The sequence below is a fragment of the Phascolarctos cinereus genome, unplaced genomic scaffold (assembly GCF_003287225.1).
Source record: "Phascolarctos cinereus isolate Bilbo 61053 unplaced genomic scaffold, phaCin_HiC Scaffold_5;HRSCAF=322, whole genome shotgun sequence".
In the NCBI taxonomy this organism is placed as follows: Eukaryota; Metazoa; Chordata; class Mammalia; order Diprotodontia; family Phascolarctidae; genus Phascolarctos; species Phascolarctos cinereus.
In genome coordinates this window covers 88,376,825-88,395,420 of record NW_027555958.1, presented here as the reverse complement: position 1 = coordinate 88,395,420, position 18,596 = coordinate 88,376,825, and positions in this window count along the sequence as shown.

Genomic DNA, 18,596 nt, shown 5'->3' with positions numbered 1-18,596 from the left:
TAAGTGGATAAAGTATGGAACTGAGAGTCAGAAATCCTGCTTCATATACCTACTAGTTATGTGGCCCTAAGCAAGTCACTTAACCTCTGTTTTCTTATCTGTAAAATTAGGCTCACAGAGTTGTGAGGATCAAATGAAATAATAAATAAATGAATAAAAATATGATTATCAATAAATAATAAATTAATAACAAATAGTTTTGCAAACTTTAAAAATGTTACACAAATCTTAGATATAAGGATAATAAAGACCAGCTCACCTGGGTTCCAGCAGCCAACCTGCTAGAATGGTTGTTATCTATTCTGAAGGCCCCTTACTTCCTACTCCTGCATGCTTTGCTTTAGGCCAAGATCCTCCTCTTGTATGACTCAAAATGCGCTATAATTAAAATAATTTATACATTGCTTATCTGTCTGATTCTTTTGTAAAACCCCCTTTAAATTCCATAAAAAAGACCGAAATGAAGGATAAGATATGTTCACAGATAAATGGGATTCATGGTTGAATGTAAAGTGGGCAAAGGTGAGATTCAGAGTGGTAAAAAACAAACAAAAAACCCCCTCAAACAAACCCAAGAGGAGAGAACACTAATTGTTAGGATGATTTTCCTTCTATGGAGCCCAAATTTGCTTCTTTGGGACTTTAATCCATTGTTTCTAGTTTTGCCCCAGAAGGGTCCAACAGAATAATTCTAGTCTCTCTCCTATATGATAGTTCTTCAAATACTTGAAGAAATCTATTGTGTTTCTCCCAGGCTTTCTCTTCTTCAAACTAAACACCCCAAGATTCCCAAGCCAGATCTCATACGTCAGGATCTTGAGAACTTCCGAAATCCTAATTATCCTCCTCTGGACATGCTCCAGTTTAACAAAGTCCATTCCCAAATTGTGGTACCCAGAAATGAACACAATACTCCAAATACACTCTGACCAAAGTCCAGCTGGGCTATCTTCCTGGTTCTGTACAATATACCTCTCTTAGGACAGCCAAGGATTAGCTCTTGACTCCCATTTAACAATGCTAACCCATGGGCTTGCAGCTTACTAACACTCCCAGCTCTTTTTCAGACAAATGGCTACCTACCATGCAACTTTCATGATGTACTTGTGAAGCTGATTTATTGGGAAAAAATATAAGACTTTATATTTGTGCCTATTAAATTTCATTTTATTTCAGCCCAAGGATCTAGACTGTTGACAGCTTTTTGGATTATGACTTTGTATTAACTTTGCCAGAAAAGAAGGAAATCTTATTCTCTCTGATTGGAAAGATGAGGAAATAGAGAGGAGAGTAGGGTTGGGTTGAAAGATTTGTAACTATGAGGAGTCAATCCAATAAAATTAAGTGATCACTATGCATCAGTGAGAGTTTATTTGAGTTTGGCTAGCATGAACTTCTGGTGGATTCAATCAAAAGCTTTCATGACTTTCTCCAGCAATGCCCTGCAGCTTGAGAGTAGGAAACAGAGAAGGTAGATAGATGGTGGGGGTGAGCCATGGTTGGTTATTATCAAGGTGAGAATAGCAGAAAGACAGAGTGATGAGGGATTCAATGGTGGAAGATGGCACCTTATTGGAATGGCTAACTACAAAGTTAAGCCTGTGAAGGATGGAAAGGAAAACAAAATAAAAGGGGTAGGGGACAGGGATCATGGGACTAGAGGTCAAGATGAGAGTGACGAAGAGCAGGATCAGGAGGAATGAGGCAGCTGGGGATGTGAAAGGGCTGTGACCAGAGAGGAGAATTTCAGAATTCATTATTTTGAATGTGGTACAATTTAGAAAGATGATCCAATGTGAGCTGGTGCCCTCCTTCTTTTGGTTATTTCCATCTTGTATATAGTTTGCTTCTACATAAGTGTTCGCATGTTATCTCTCCCACTAGATTGTGAGCTCCTTGAGACCAGGGACTGTCTTTTGCCTTTCTTTGTATCCCCAGCACTTAGCACAACATCTAGTACATAATAGGCAGTTAAAAAATGTTTACTGGCTGACTGAGATGGAGTTCAAGAGGTTTGTGATTTGAGAGGCTAGAGGGTCATAAAAATGACTTAAGTCTCCAAGGAGGGTGGAAGGGGTTGGGTTGGAAAAGAATACTGTAAGACAGGTCAAGAAGTCACTAAGTGATGAAGGTTTGTGTATGTACTGGATACTGTAGACACAGCAGGGGAAATATGGATAGGGTGATATAATCATATGCAGAGCTAGAGTCTAGAAGGTGCACTGAGGAAGGAGGGGCATCCTAACTAACTCCTCTTGGCCCTATGAATCAGCAGGCATGAGAAAAGTAGCCAAAATGAGAGATGGGGATGGGGTATTCTCTCCAAGAATATCATGAATGTAAAGAGCTTTGAAAACTTCCAAGTACCATGTAAATGTCTGTCTTTATCATCTGTCCTACTTCTAGAGAGGTTTTGTGCCATTGCGGCTAGAAAGAGAGCTGGTCTAAGGATTTAAGTTAGTGGGGACAGGCAGTCTGACACCGTGAAGCCACTTAAGGTCTCAGGAACCAAACAACTCTCTATAACCGAGCTCCCCAAGACTAGCCAGTCTTCATTGGTAGAGGGAGTTTCCTCACCTGAAGTTAGCTGCACCAATGAAATCACAGGTACAGGTCAGAACAATAAAATAATGATGGCGTGTCTTCGGGGGTAAAGTGCCATTTGGAGTGGTGCCAGGAGGGAAAAGGAGTCTAAGAAGAGATTCTTAAAGAAAAACAATAGAGTGGCAGGTTCCAGAGGGCACAGAGGAGCACAGATTGGAGAGGTTTAAAATGGCTAGGACAAGGTAGCAAGGGAAGGAGATTTTTAATTTTTTCTTATGCACAAAGTGGTTGAGAATAACAAGGAGTAAGTATGTAGGAGGTAGAAGTTTTCTAGACCTTCAGTGAGAAGGTACAGGGGTTCAGGTGATTGCAGAATAATACTGACATCCCCCTCAACACATCTCTCAGGCCACGCCCAATTGCTCCCACTTGATTGATTACAGCTGAAAGAGAGCAGACTATTATAGCTTAGAAAGAGAGTGGAAGCCATTAACTATGAAAAGGAAATCTATTTTTGTCTCATGGAGATTTGTGTTGTGTTGGGATCTGTTGTTATATAGTGTCACTCTGCATTTTACAAATGAGCATAAATATCACTTTGTAGATTTGGGGGGGGTGGGAAGAGGGGCCTTCAGAAGTTGTGACTATAAAGAAAATCAGGGTACAATGAATTTGAAGAGTGTGGTTTTAAGTTCTGAATGCAACCCATGGCTCAAAGGTCATTTGTATAAAGCTCTCCTCATTGGTGAAGATTGACTTTTCCAATCCTCTTTGCCCAAGTAAGGTACAGAGCTGATGAGAGAACTCGAGAAAGTAGAGTTCTCTTAGTTGAACTAAGCTCTCTTATTCCCATATGTAGGTGATGTGTGTGTGTATGTGTCTATGTGGCTCTATCTGGACGTGGCATGCAGGGAAGTGAGAAGAGATCTCTCTAAAGTCTTCTTCCCACAGCGCTTTCTTCAAGGGAGAAGCTGGCCCCTGCCAGGAGGGAAACTGGGAGCTTGGGGTTAGATTCTGACCATTCTGTTCTCCTCTGAGAAAGGGAGTACAGCAAGACTTATTTCTATCTGCTCCCTTAAATATCGTTAATCTAGGAGAAATAATTTTTAGATTCTAGGTTAGATTCTAGATTCTAGTTTTAGATTCTAGATTTTTAGAATCTAGTTTAGATTCTAGTTATACCTCTGATGGCTATTATTTAATGAGGAAGCAGTGCCCCAAGCTATATATCCAAAAGCTTGATCTATTTCTGCCAAATGCCAGTTCTACAACAAATATACATAGTAAATAGCAAATAAACTCATTTATCCAGACTAATAGCAAAACAGAAATCAGAGGAAGTATATATAGAAGACAATGTACCAGATAACGTGAAGTGAATAAGCTTTCTCATTCACTGTGAGATAACTCAGCTCAACGGAGAGAGTCTGAGATCTCACCCAAGGGGAAATTCCATGAAGTCTCTAGTGTGGTAACCTGGGAATAAGGATGTGGTCAAGCTTGATGACTCCTCCACATATCAACTTTTCCCCCAGAGTCTTTCTCACCTTTCAAGGACCTAAAAAAAGTCTAAAAGCAGGGTTAGAAGTCAGAAGACCAGGATGTCTCCTTTCTCAGTCCCCTCATACAGGCATGGAGCATTGAATAATCAATTTCCACTAATGAGAAGTTTTATGCAAATGGTCTCTGAGCAACCAGTTATATCTATTCCAAACAGCCGGGTTAATAGTAGGCCAGTTTGGGGGTGCAGCTGAGGCAGGTGCTATGGCTAATGGTGGTGAGAGGAGAAGGAGGGAGGAGAAGGGAAGAAGAGGCGGGAAAGAAGAGAGAAAAGACAGAAGGAGAGGAAGGAAGGGGGGAAGAAGGGAGGGAAGGAGGGAGAAAAAGAAAGGAGGGAGGGGGGAAAGGAGGGAAGGAGGGGGAAAGAAGGGAGGGGAGGGAGAGGGGGGAAAAGAGAGGGGAGAATTAGCTTGTTCCAAACATCATTTGAGTATACACAACCCTAAATCTCTTCCCTATACTGAACAAGGAGTCCCCTGGTTGACTTCATCAACTCTAAACTTTAGAAAAGAAATTTATAGCTAGAAATGACTTTGAAATCATCTAATCCAACCTCTTCATTGATGAGATGAGAAAACAGGCCCAGAAAGGGGCTATCACTTGCCCAAGGTCACACAATGAGGGAGAGGCCAAGCAGGGGTAGAGCTCAGGCCGCCTGACTCAGTTTTAATCCGGTTCTTGCTACACTATACCACATTGACGGGTTGCTGACAACTTTTGCTCTTTCTCCCTCTTAAATAAAAGCACTCACTTACCCAGCAAGGTGTTCCTCTATACATGGAATAAATCCCTCTCCAGAAGAAGTACAGGGCTTAAATAGGTCTCATAAAATCTTTCATAGGATTTCCACCTTTTCCCGTATTAGAGCTTCTCTTCTTGGCCTTAACTTCTAAGAATATTTGCTTCTGTCCATTCAATTCAGGCCCCTCTACCTTGCCTGCAGTACTTCCCCTGCTGATTTATAGCACCTCATACACTCTTTCCTTTTCTTTTATTGCTTCTTGCATTTCCCTGGTCATACGCATTGGTCAATTCTACTGCAAGCCTATTTATTTCTCAATGGTGTAGATATCTGTTGAACTCTAGGCAATTTCACTTTAAGTACCTACCAGGCCCCTTGCTGCTAATGGACCTCACCTGGATGTACTTTTTTCTCCTCAAACTTTGTTCTGTGGATGTTTAAATACTCAGTCTTTTCAAGTTAGGAGAGGCTCTCTGGTCTCTCATGATTATTATCCTAGGCTAGGCTGGCCTCTGGCACATTTACAAAGTAAGAGGAATTTGTTTTCCACGCTTACAGGCTTCTTGCTCTATTCCTTTCTCCTCACTCCAAGGCAGCCCCTCCTCTCTGTCCTATGTCAGTAAACTGGGACTCTGCAGGCCGGAGAGGTTTCGCAGAGGCCCAAGAGGGCTACAACACCCACTGAGGAATAGGTCTCTTTGTTGCCCCTTAGCAGACTGGGGCAGTAGTTGGATGCATTCAAATTTCCTTTAGAATGTTCAGTGCCCAATAATAGGAATGGGGCTGGTGTAATTGTTAGAGATTCCTGGCCCCCAATTCAGCCTTCTCAGGGGACAGAAAATCAGGAACAAATGCATTCCAGTATTATCCAGATAAGCTGTGCTAGACTGCTTTCCCTCAGTTAATTATTTTCTACTATTAATCCTGCATGGAGCTGATTTGAACATATTTGCTTGCTTGCTGTCCCCTCCCCACCCCCATTAGATTGTGAGTTCATGGAGGGCAGGGATAAGCTTTTTTCTTGTATTTTTTCCCCCCGGTGTTTGTGCCTGGCGCATAGAGCACGATAAACGGTTATTGACGGGCTCTGGCTGGAGCCGTCATCATAGTTAAAGGCCCAATTCTGAGGCTTTCCATGTTTTTAGCAACATGACCCTTCAGTCGCTGTTGCTGTTTAGTTGTGTCTGACTCTTTGTGACCCCATTTAGGGTTTTCTTGGTAGAGGGATATTGGAGTAGCTTTTCTGCCATTTCCTTCTCCGTCTCATTTTACAGATGAGGAATGGAAGCAAGCAGGGCAAGCGACTTGCCCAGGGTCACCTAGCTACTAGTCTAAGGCCACATTTGAACTCATGACAGTGAGTTTTCCTGACTTTAGGCCCAGCACTCTATCCACTATACCACCTAACTGCCTGTAACAGAGGCCTGGACTCACATGAGAACAAAACGACCCAAGACTCAAGGAGGGAGGGAGGGTGCCTTCTCATTAGACACCTCAAGGTCTTCCTGGAAAATTCCACCATTTTATGCTAAGTGATCTGAATGGAAGGGTCCTGAGGGCAAGGGACTGTTTCCACTTTTGTCTTTGTATCACAAAATAATACAATCTCAGAAGAATCCCTCACCAGATGCCTCCCCGACCCTAATCTCCACCCCTCTGGAATTGGCCCTACCTGGGCTCACTCTCCACATCCCAGCTTTCTAGAATTCTAATCTCCTGACACTGGGCAAACTTCTGCCCTCACTATCTTTGCCCATCCCCCACCCATGCCTTTATCAAAATCTGGTATTTGATCCCTCCTTCCAGTTGAGGAGTAAATAGCTGAGGTGTCATCTGTCTGGGGAGATTTACATTTTACCTAGGATAAAAAGCCTTAATTAAAAAAAAAAAAAGAGGCTCTGACCCTGGCATTTCAGGTTTTTGCCAGCCTGAGGGAGCTGATGGGGGTTAGGGATCAGGAACTGTCACACAGCCCAGAAAACCATAGCACCTAGCTGGTGGCTTGCAGGGCCCAGACATCAGTATTACCATGTTATTAGCAAACTGAGTGATTTTAAGGGCAGCTAGGCCATACAGTGGATAGAGTCAGGAACTTACTTTTGAACTCACCTTCATGAGTTCAAATCTGGCCTCAGATACTTACTAGCTATGTGACTCTGGACAAGTCACTTAACCATTTGCCTCAGTTTCCTCATCTGCAAATAAGCTAGAGAAAGAAATGGGAAACCACTCCAGGTATCTTTGCCAAGAAAACCCCAAAAGGGGTCATGGAAAAGTTGGACACGACTGAAAAATGACTGAACGACAATGATCGTAAGGGCAGAGTGACTTAAAGAAGCACAAAACAATTGGGGAAATAGTTTTGAAAGGAAGGGAGGGATGACCCTATAGAAATTTGCTCAGGCCTGTTTAATAGAAAACTAGAGCCTTGGAGACATAGGCCAGGGAAGCAGGAGCTGACAGAGCCTGTCTCACGCTAGTGCTCCTACTCTCAGCTTATTCAAGTGGAAATCTCCTCTTGGGGCAGCAGGCTTGAAAGGTTTGCCCAGATAGTCAGCTTGGCCACCACCTGAGACACAAGGAAGGCCTAGAGCCCCAGGGGGCAGAACCTCACGCAGGCTTTGTGTTGAGCTGCATTTGACAGCTGTCTCCACATCTGACAAAACAAAACAAAACAAAACAAAACTGCTGTCATCATTTCAAGCTTCTATTAAACCAGTTTATGGGAGTGGGGCAAAGCCTACATTTGGGGACCCTGGACAAAACCCACTTTGGGACACCATCAAAGGTGCCCTGGGCTAAGATGGGAAAGCCGGGGTTAGGACAAATGGGTGGCCATGAAATGGCCTTTTGTCTAAGTTATTGGCATTTTCCCAGGGTTTTAGTAAAAGCCTGTTAGCTCTAGCTTGGCAGGGTAATGTTTAGTGGGGAAGTGGAGCTTTGGAAGATACCACAAATCTGCTATTTGGAAAACATTTTTAGTTGGGTTGGATGTAAATACTCTGGATATTTTAGAATCTATGCTCTCATCTCTAAGATTACAGGTATGTCCTGTTTTTAAATATATGTGTGTACAAAATATGTATGTGGGTATAAATATATTCCACACCTATAACTAGATACAAGGGATGTGTAAGGAATATAACAATTCAGAATCAAAAAACAGATGACAAAACTATTACTATTCACATTGTCAAATATGTACATATGTAGTACAAAAATTCTAAATTTTAATAATAGGCAAATTAGGGGTGATCTTTTGCATTCCAAAAGGAATATTTACTTTGAAAGGGAATTCATCACATTTAGTCTAAATAGACAGGTCTCCTTGGTATATTTTAGAATGCTTTTGATTTACAAAAAATTTCATTTGTGCCCACCTTTTTCTTTAAAAAATAAAACTGAACCTGTGAATTCATTGATGTAGGGAACTCCAGATGAGACAATCTTTCTATGAATTCAGATCTACAACTTGGCATTTTAAAAAGTTGCCTGGGGCACTGAGAGGTGAGGGAGAGGTAAGACTGGAACTCAGGTCTTCTGGACCCTGAGGCCAGTTCTCCATCCTTTCCTTCTATCTGCAATCTTTTTTAGATTTTCTTTTTTTTTAAATTATGACTATAACAAACATGAACATTTCCATATAAGAACAGGTAAAGGAGACACACACACACATATGTGTGTGTATACATATATATAACCACAGGTCTGTATTATACCAGTTTATTTTTTGAAGAATACATTAAATTTAACGTTATAACACCAGCACTTGCCTCATCCAGCTTATCTCTGTCTCCTTATGAACTTCTTTCTGTTCTGTTTACTTTTTTACTGTTCTATTGATGGTCCTGTCTTCTTTTTTAATTTTTGCATTGCTATCACTCACTACCTACCCATTCCCTCCTCCTACCCGCCTCCAACAACCCACACCAACTTTTTCAAGAGTACATCTATTGAGTGAAATAAGCATGCCCATATACTGGGCTGGAGGATGTATTTTGAGATGCTTTATTTAGCTGTAGAGAAGAAGTTCTTCATTCTTCTTTTATTTATCACTTGCCATTTATCTGACATAGAGTGAACTGTCCAGACAACTGAAAATAAATCTGCACCTTTACACGAAAATCTTTGCGTGGTCTCTTGGGTCTGTCACCAAGTTCAACCATCTCTCTGTGTTCCCTGACACTGAAGGAGAGCAGCAGCCCCTCTGGGGTTTCCACTCCAGCCTGCAGACATGGCAGAGGAGTCCCTCTGCAATGACAAATCAAAGGTTGCCTGACTTTCCCCTTGAACAAGTCCTGTTTCTGCCGTTTCCTGCACAGACTAGAAGGCCAACACATACACTGATCTTCCAACATTGTGATCTCACACATGTTTAGAAATAAAGCTGATGAATAGTTTTTCTTACAGGGTAGAACTTTGAATTTGGATCCAATCACCTTAGGAATTTCTTCTTACATACCACTTTTTATCTACTTATGGGCAATATGGGAACCTTATCTTATTAGTGCCCCAACTGATGCTGGAAGCAGTTCAGAAAGAAAGGATCAAAATGAATATTTCCTTCTAATTTAAACCAGTTCAAATCAACAAAAATTTATTAAGTCCCTACTACATCCATCGGGACGAGTAGGTATGCAGTGCTGGGGGGGTTGGGGTCTGGGATAAACAAGACTGGTCTTCCTAAGTTCAAATCTGGCCTCAGACACTTACTAGCTGTGTGACCCTAGGCAAGTCATATAATGCCATTTGCCTCAGTTTCCTCATCTGCAAAATGAGCTGGAGAAGGAAATGGCAAACCACTCCAGTATCTTTGCCAAGAAAACCCCAAATGGGGTCCCAAAGAGTCAGACCCAATTGAAACAACTGAACAACAACTTCCAAGACACTGTCCTAGGCACCAGAAGTACAAAGATTTAAAGCATAAAAATGAGTCCTTGCCCTTGGGGAATTTATATTCTTACTGGCAGATAGAATGTGTAAACAAAATTCTCAGGAAGTATTCATGCTCTCTAGCACCTGAAGTACAAGCTTCAACCCTGAAATACAGAGTAATGTTCCAGTAGGAGGAATAATGTCACCTCCCCATTTCTGCCACAAACACCTTTAACAACTGCACCAAAGTCTGGCAGTATATAGGGTATATATATATATATTATATATATAGTGTGTGTGTGTATCTATCTTTCTATCTATCTATCTATCTATCTATCTATCTATCTATCTATCACAGGGTATAGTGGAAATAGTAAATGAGTTGTTCCTCAGCTGTAAGGGAATCAAGATCCTAATACCTTAAATTTTCAAAGAGAAAAATCAATTAATAAATATCCATAAATAAGAGACAGAGAGAGAGAGACAGAGATTTTCAAAAATACAATTGTATCCACCTTGAAAAATATGATTTTATTAAAATTTAAAATTCAAATTTTCAAATAAAAATTTAAATCCAACCTATCTTTGGCTTTTTTACACTAAAAAAGAAATCATCTCACCCTGCTGCTCTTAAGACCTATATACAGGAGTGCAATCCATCAATTTTATCAGGACCCATCACATATTGCTAGGGCACTTTGACAAGTTTATAATGAATCTTTCCAATGCCACTTTCACTTCAGAATCATAGAGTGTGCCCCCCCTCCACTACCCTCCCCACTATGTTTTATCACTCTCTTTAATATTAATATCACTTGCATACATTCTTTGGCAGAGAAAACCAAGGGATCTAATTGGTCTCAAAAACGTAGCCCAAGCAACAACACTAGGGTACCTAAAATAGTACGAGTGGGCCTGTTATCTTGGTGCAGCCCAGAAGATGGCAAAATCTATTCTTCCCACCCCACCCCCAAACTCAGAACGCACTTTACATCTCTTTAAAGGAGAAAAATCCAGCTGAGGCTAGACTCACCCTTTGAGATGAAGATAGAGAGGGGAGTAGAGAGGATGTAGCTTGCAAAGTACTCTTTTCTTCAGTAGTTGTTTCTAATAATGACAATCAGAGCCATATTCTCAAATATTCAACCAGGCTAATTTGGGACCCAGTTCTCATCATCATCAGCTCCTGCTCCTAGAACCCTGACCTGCTCAGACACAGAGGTCTGATGGTCTACCACTAGAGTACTACAGGGGAGGAGCATCTTAGGGTACCATGTTCTGAATGAACTTGCTCACTCTATCTACCCACTGAGGGACCACTCTGGTGACATCAGTCAGAAATCCTCAGGCTATGGGTATCCTCAGACTGGGTCATACACTGGCAACAGATGATATCGGGTATGAATATAGTTATGAATCATGAACCGTTGTTTACAAATTCTTGTGTCTGTGACCTGAAGTCTGGGTGCCCCTGTGCCATTAGATTTGAGTCAGCTGGTAACTAGGAGCTCACTGAGCCCCTGACATAGTTCTTGGATCTCACTCATGGTGTAAAACTAGCTAATTACGTCCCTCTCAGGCCAAGCCTGAAGAAAGCCTTTGGGGTAGGCCATATACACACACATGACCAAATCTAATGTACTCACATAGTAACTGAAGCACAGAAATATTTCTGAGCTCCTGGTTTGACTCTAGTAGATTAATGGCTTCCATCACACATCTTTCCATCTCTTCATTCCTCAAAAGTCCTTAAGCAGCTGACAGGATGGCGCTCAGCCTACAAGGCTCAGGGCATGAGGAAGAAGACAGAACTAGGAACTGTTCAAGTGATATTTGGCCACAGCATTTGATTCCTCTAGTCTTAGCTGCGTCTCAAACACATCACATTAAAGCAATAGTAAAAATTAGGTTTGCTACTCTAAGAGGTGACCAACTCAAAGGCTGAGTGTGAAGAGTAGAAATGCAAAGCCCAAACCACAGGAGAATGACAAGTGGGAAAAGAATAAAGAACAAACACCATAAAACATCAAAGTATTCTGGAATGTTTACTTTAGAATTGTGGGATAGGGAATTTTATTTCTTCTGGTTTAAACAACAAAAACAAACAAACAAAAAAAAGTCAAGTTTGTCTCTTTTTCTCTAAGTAGAGATGTGGGCTTTCCTTACTTCCTTTTTCCTTCTTTTCTTCTTTCTTTCCTTCCTTCCTTTCCTCTCTCCTCTTCCTCCTCCCTTTCTTCCCTCTTTCCTCCCTCCCTTCCTTCCTTCCTCCTTTTCTTCCTTCCCTCCTTGCACACTCCCTTCCTTCCTTCCTTCTTTCTTTATTCACTATCACTCCCACACTGTTTGCCACCAACCTATGTGCTCCCAGTAAGTTGAAAAGCAGCTGCTTGGCTACAGAGTTTGGTCTGTGAGCTTCCTGTGATACTCCAGACCAATAGGTTCAATGATTACCTTCAAATGGTACTCATCTAATGAGTCACAAAAAAAAAAGTCTTCAGCTGGCCAAAAGAAAAGGTCCCAAAGTGATAATGAACTGTTGGTGGGCCCAGTGGGAGCTACCCACCACTTAGAGGGCTGAACCTAGGCCTCTGCTATTTCATTACCTTGTGAGGTGAACTGCTAGTCGGTAAAGCGGCTGGCAGTGATGGAGCGCCAACACTCAGTATATTTTTATTTTATGAATGTTAACAAGCTAGAGGCCTCACACAGCCAAGTGGTTATGAGCTCAAAAGGCTTTGTGAGAGATTTTCTCTGAGGGCTCGTTAATGTGGTCTTTTAATGGAATACTCAGTATTTGAATCCTTAACTGGAGCTATAAATAGGGTTGAGAAGTACTTCACAGTGTGTGGTGGCCACCATTCTAGGCAGATCTGCCCTCCTCATCAATGAGTTTTGTTTAGAGGGGGAAAAAAGCATGTAAGTGTATGCACGTATGAATGCACTCCTCCATGGATATGTGTAGTGGCTGGGGACAGAAAAGCTTTCATAAAGGTATTTCTTGAAATGAAAAGTACACCATAGTGATAGTCTTTTATTTCTTGAAAAATAACGGAGAAGTTGAAGGGCACAATCAATGGGCAGTCCACAAATTCTCCTGGTAGCTACAAAATGTCCAGAGAATGAGAGGAAAACTCAAGCACATTGAGTGGACTCCATGTGGCGGATTTATGGGAGAGTGTAAACAAGAGTCCTACAAGATGGACAGTCAGGAATGGACTGCAAGCAGCATCTCTGGAAGGAAATACCCACATTAATGAGGTTACAATTCCATCAGGACATTGAAGAGTCTAGTTCCAAAAATGCTGCCTATCTCACTGCCTTCCAAGAGGGTTGTCTTATGATGACCTTGTAAAAGGGTCACATCCTCTAACAGATCATCAAAGAGCATTCTCCATAAACAAGACCATTTCTACCACAACAGAGACCTGGTAACTGATATTTTATTTTGGTCAACCAATGCTTTAAGCTGTTTGCTGTTTGCATTTGGGGAGTTGAGGGGGGGAGTTATGAAAAGGATGCAGATGATCAGGCTCAAAGAAGTGGTGGGGATATGAAGTATCTGCCAGATGCAATGAATCTTTCCCACGATAAATACCTTTGTCAGTGGCATCCTGGAGCTTTGATATGCTCCTGTTCAAATCACTTTAAAGGGACCCTCTCAAACTGCTCAAGGATTTCTGTAGAGGACCCCAAGAAAAGAGACAACTTCTTTTTCTTCAAGGCCTGCTTAAAGGACCTATTCTAAAGACCATATTTTGGGCCCAACATTTGAACAGTTGAGAAATTAAGGACTCTATAATGTATTCAAGTTCAGTGAGGGTTGGAAGCACTAAAAAACAAAACAAAACAAAACAAAACAAAACAAAAACTTTAAAAGCATCCTGCCAAAATTCTGCAGAGGGAGATTGTATCCAAAGAAAATGTTTGAAACAGAGGGAAAAACCTTCACTTAATATTTTTCTACCTGCTGGTTTACCAAAAAGATGTTTTACTGGTGACATTGAAGCATCCCACTGGCACAATGGTTTTGATTTTGGTTTGATTTGGTTTCTGGTAGGGGCACCGTATCCTGCTTTGCTCTCCTGAATGATGACTTAACTCGATTAAACAAGCATTTATTGAGCACCTAAACTGTGCTGGGGATCCAACGGTGAATCAATAGTTTGGTTCCTTGACTTGGAACGGTCATAGGAATAACAGGATGAGCCCTCCGAGGACCAGTCAAACATTTCCTCTGGCAATTCTTCTAGCATTTCTTTATGGTCCCATAATGCCAAAAGGAGATAAAATAAAAATGACTTTTCATTCAATCGACCCTTATAAGGTATCTACTTTGCACTGCACCATATTAGGGGCTGTTGGAAACACAGAATATATACTCAATTACAGTTTATCAAACACACATGCTGTGTAGAACATGGTGCCCTAGCACAGCCAGGAAGCAAAAGGCCTGGGTCAATTTCCTTTTAGGGTTTACCATTCCCCTCTTCTTTATAACTTGAGTCAGTTGGCCAATTGGCAACCTTCACAATATCTCTATCCTAGCTGAAAGTGTTCTCTCCTTTGCCCCATCACATTCTACCTGGTTGCACAGTGACTAAAGAACAGAACATAGAGTCAGGAAGACCTGAGTTTGAATCTTGCCTCAGATACTCCCTAACTGTGTGCCTTGTTTCCTCATCTGTCAAATGGGTATGATAATAGCACCTACCTCACCAGGTAATTGAGAGGATCAAATGAATTAACATATGAAAAGTGTTTTGCCAACCTTGAAGCACTACATAAATATTAGTTATTATATTTGACTGTACATAAGTTATATCCTCTCTAGCAGAATTAAGGTCCGTAAGGCAGAAACTGAATAAATTTATATTTTTTCCCTACTGCATAGCATGGCATATAGTACATGGAGTAATGGGTTCTATGACAGGTTCAGGGAAGACTAGCACCTCTGTTGTGAGGGCTTGACAAGCCCTTTTCAGAGCCGCTCATCCACCTTTGGTGTCCATCTTCACTCAACTCCCACCTGTGGCTCCAAGAAGCTGTAGCATGTAGCTGCGGCCACACCCCAGTAAACTGCCTGAGCAGATGGGCTAACCCATGTAAAGGGTAACCAACAGGCCACAAATCTGTCAGTGAGTTAGGAGGATGTCTACCCCAAGCATGGGAAGGTGGGCTGATGAGAATAATTTGTTCCAGTAGACCATGAAGGTGGCTGAAGCAGGCACTATGGAGCACTTAGAGCTTGGTCCGGCATTGAAGACACCAAGGTCATCTACTGTATTGTATGTACAGCCATCATTGATTATTTTGACTTTTGTCCTACCACTGGACTTCAATGACTCAGGAAGAGAGACTGAGGATGACAACTTCATGTAACTCTGCCTCAGTTAAATCCAATTCTCGAACAAGTCAAGACATTGCCTCTGATGTCATTGGTCTTCTTCAAAAACAGAACCAACAACAATAACAACAACATCAACATGGAGTAATGGAAAGAGGGCTGGACTTGCAGTCTGAGAACATAGATTCAAATTCCATTACTGCTACTACTGTGTGACTCTGAATGCATCATTCTTCCTTTCTAGGTCTAAGACTGGATTCACTAGATCATCTCTAAAATCTCTTTCTAGCTCCAAATCCTACTGTTTATCTAGGAGCTCCCAAAAAAATAAATAAATAAAAGTGAAATATACTGGAGGAGTTCATTATTTCAAGAAACTGTACAGTTAATTCATTGTTTAAAAGCAAAGTCTTTTTGTAAGGTCAGTGATTAGACACCTAATTAACCTGTTTGCCATGCTTGAATAATTGGATATATCGAGGTTGTCCAAAAAATGAGATATAGCTCCACACGCATAAAATTTACCAAGGCCCAGTCAATGGTTCATTTATTATGAGCATTTTGTGATAGAATGAAATTCCAAGACAGAACAAGGATTTGGATAATCATTAGGGATTGGTCATCATTGAATTTAACCTGTATCCCCCTTACAAAAAGCTCAGAGCTCTGTGGGATGCAAGCAGGCATTAATGATAAGATGTCTATCACTCAATTAGAGTCATTGCAATGCTCTTTACATGTGGAACATCAAATGATACTAGAATCTTCATTAATGCCAACAGTGACAAGGTTGGTGCTGGGTGAAGACTGTGTATTGAATTGCACAGCTGACTTCATTCATTTGTCTGGGAGAGCATGCACGTCTCATCCCTCTTATTTCACTTTAGACGAGGATATGGGCAATGAGAAGCTATGACAACCTAGCAGTTCCATACAATAATTATTGTGCAGATTTCTTTCTGAAAGAGAAATTGCTACTCAGCTTAAATGAAAGCTGAGTGGGGCACTTAAAATCACTACTTTCTGTTTCTATCAGACCAGCAGGGATCAAATTTTACAATAATGAAGATCTTTGGTAAAAATCCAAGAAGGCCAAAGTTTCTAATTATGGCTACACATATAGTGTATTTCAATATCAATGGATGTGTCATGTCCATCCATGGGAATATATCCTTAAAGGGTACAGATTACATGCCTTCTTATTCTGTGAAATTTTTGTTTCTATACCTTCCTGTAAGTCCTTCACTGTCAGCCCACTCATCGTGTTAAAGGCTTTGCTCTGGATGTCTTGATATTGTGTGGATACTGAAGCATCACATATGCCTTCTTGAGTATAATTCCTTATTAGTAAAATGTTGTGAAATTTACCATGATCTTGCTCTTTGGGTGACCACAATTTAAACTTGAAGAGACTATGGTATCTCATGACTTATAGCCACACAACATTCCCCAAAGAATCTTGAAGTTAAGAAGACTTGAGGTCATTAAAATACTTGTTTGATTTCTCCAAAACATCACACTCCCTTTTTTCAGTCAATCGTGCCAAATCAAGATAATGCAAGATATTCAAGATTAGTTCTAGGGGTTGTGCATCCCACTGCATATAATAGTTTGGACAACAGACATTCATCATTCACTTTATTGTATCAAAGTCCAAAAACAGTGTGGTCTTCTAAATGAGATGAATAATTACTCTAAAGAATTCAACGGAAGTAGGAAAAACCAACTTAATTCATCATACACTTATTAAGCTCCTACTATATATCAGGTACTATGCTAGGTGCTAGGAATACAAAGACAAAAGTGACACAGTTTCTTTCCCGAGGCAGCTTATACTTTACTTATTTTCCCCCAGTAGAATGTAAGCTCCTTGAGGCCAAGGACTGGCTTATTTCCTGTTGCTGTCTTCCTAGCACCTATATGCTTTATTTTGTGTTCACAGTTAGTTTTGACATGTTACCTCTGCTCCATCTTTCAAGGAATATTGCGTGATTTTGACCTACACCATGTTACACATTTTTCTACAGGAGAACCTTTAAAACTGGCCAATGAGATGACTGCTCCATGACTTTATTAGACTGACAATGAAGCATGTATCTTGATTCTTGGCAGTGATTATAGGTGCAGGATGAAGTCTATATTTTCAGATGATAGCCAACGTGTTGATTTGTTTTGCTTGACAATAGTTACTATATTGGACGGGTTATTGGGGACTTAGAGATGGAGGGGCAGGAGGAAATGTCAGGAAAAGACACTGATGTGAAAAAGAAAGCACTAATAAAAAAAACTTTCAAAAGGAAAACTTTTTCTACTGAATGATATGGCATTTTGAAAATAGCAAACAATAAACACAATAGATTCTTGTATTTTCTGCACTTTTTAGTCAATTGTGCAACTGGAAAGATGTATTTGGCTATAAATATTGTTTTAAGAGCCTGCTTGTTTCCTTCTTAACCCGTCAAAACAATATCCAGAATGTCTCTGGAAATTATGTTTACAAAGATTTTACAGAGACAAGGAAATAGGCATATGTGAAGACAACTATTGATAACTGATTACTTTTTTAGTAACAAAAAATCATTGTCATTGTTTAATATAGCAATGATACTTAATTATTAAGTGAAGTAACCATTCTCTGCTTGTAAAATACTGAAATTCTGAAAGAAACAATAATAGGAGACTTCAATACCTGTTACTATACTTATGAGCTTGAGGTATGGATGAAGTTATGTCTACTAGCATACCAGGAGAAAATCTGTCACTTTTTAGTGCCAGGTACATCAAATACATTAGCTCTGAAAGAAACTTAAAACAAAAAAAACCCCAAACCTGGCACCCTCTGCTTTCAGTTGATGGTGTTTAGGATTGATAGGAACTCAATGAAAATCAAACACTAGTAGTTTGGTTCATTTCTTCTCTATGATTCTTGGAGGGTAATCCATCCTGTATATGAAAAACACATACCAGGAAGCATCTCCACTTCCGAAGCACAATTAAGCAGCTAAAAAAAAAAGTCTAGGCAAGGGCTGTCACATAAATATAAGAGAAGGAAAAAGGAGTCCAGTTAGCTAGATTCATTTCCCTTTTTTGATACTTGAGATGCAGAATTTCATTTCCCCAAATCAGATACGGAAGCTACCAACCCAATCATTTCTCAGGAGCAGCTATGGAACAGAACCCTGAAGTTTGGGTCCAAGTATCCCCAAAACATTGGTAATTGTTAATGATCCCAGTGAAGATATTGATTTCTTCCTTGTAAAGATGAAGGGCCCATGAATAGACCTCCTTATGAATGAAAAAGCAAATGTATTTACTTGGAGAGGGAAGCACATCCCGTGCATATAATCATTATGTGTGTGCTCTCAGTATGTGTAAAGAGCATATGTGGACATTTTTATCATACGTACAACATTGCCCGTCAACTACACTATAAACCTACAGAGGAAGTGAATCTAGTCTTGCAGATCACATCATTTCCACTACATCCCAATTCCTTTATCTGAGCACCCAGACATCCATTGGTGTCTGGTT